This window comes from Dioscorea cayenensis, chromosome 7 (assembly GCF_009730915.1).
Source record: "Dioscorea cayenensis subsp. rotundata cultivar TDr96_F1 chromosome 7, TDr96_F1_v2_PseudoChromosome.rev07_lg8_w22 25.fasta, whole genome shotgun sequence".
Taxonomy (NCBI): domain Eukaryota; kingdom Viridiplantae; phylum Streptophyta; class Magnoliopsida; order Dioscoreales; family Dioscoreaceae; genus Dioscorea; species Dioscorea cayenensis.
In genome coordinates, this window is record NC_052477.1 from 17341304 (window position 1) to 17342468 (window position 1165).

Sequence of the window (1165 nt, forward strand, 5' to 3'; positions counted from 1 at the left end):
CTTCTCCTCCATCTCCTTTCGTTCTTATTTTTTTGGGTGGTTTTTATTTTTCCAATTTTTTTTTTTTTTGAATATCTTAATTTCATGTCTTGGATGCTCTCTAATGTAAGCTTATTTATTCATTATGCACCCTCTAGTTTCATTTATCATTTGCTACTATTTGTCATTAGGTTGTGAAAGATATTTTGAGGGTTGATTTGTTTGTCATTTTTTTTAACTTGGAATTTAATGGATTTGTTTAGATAATTTAACTTGGATGTTGGACAAATTGGCTTGATATATTGAGTATGATTTTGTTTGTTTCCTAATAATGGATTAAATTTTGCCTAATTAATAAAAATGGTAAATCCCATTTAAAAATCTAAATTAACAAACAAATTTGAGCACACAAAATACAAAAAAAAAAACAATTTATAAAATATTAGTCTGATTCACAGCCACCAAGAGTTTATGGGGCTTCAGATTGGTTAATAGGTATTTTGATTAAAAATCTCAACTGATAGTGGATGAGTTGCATGTTGTTATCTGATAGATGAAATTGTACTCAATTATTGTGAACAATGATCAAAACTCATCAACTTCGTAGGTTTATAATTGTTGAAGTAATAGTTGATATCCACCTAATTGCTGATGTAACTACAGATATAGTTTGTGCCTTAAACCTTGTGTTACCATATTGTTTCTTGAGAACTCAAATTCTATAATTAAATTCACCTCATGCACAACCCTGTTTGAGCTTAGTTGTTACTCTTCAGTATAAACTTTTTTATATAGCTGATCATTTGATTTATATTGGTTATTTATAGAGCAAAGAATATTTTCAACAGGAAAATAGCATGCTAAATAAGATTGAATTTGTCATAAGTGACAAATTAGCAACATAATCTAATTATTCACATTAGATAATCAATGATGCATTACTACTCATTCCATATAAATACATGATACAACAGCACACTTCACCTGATTGAAACCAATTATAATAGAAATGGTTAGAAACTCAATTAGGTTTCAGGCTATATGCTAACATCTAAGGTAAATGAATATTGAGAGTCAATACTAAATGGTATCCATAACACAACCAACATATTTATTAGTAGATGCTAAAAGGGAAACAAAAGATTTATCCCATAAAGGGAAAAATAACAATATCAGATTCTATTTT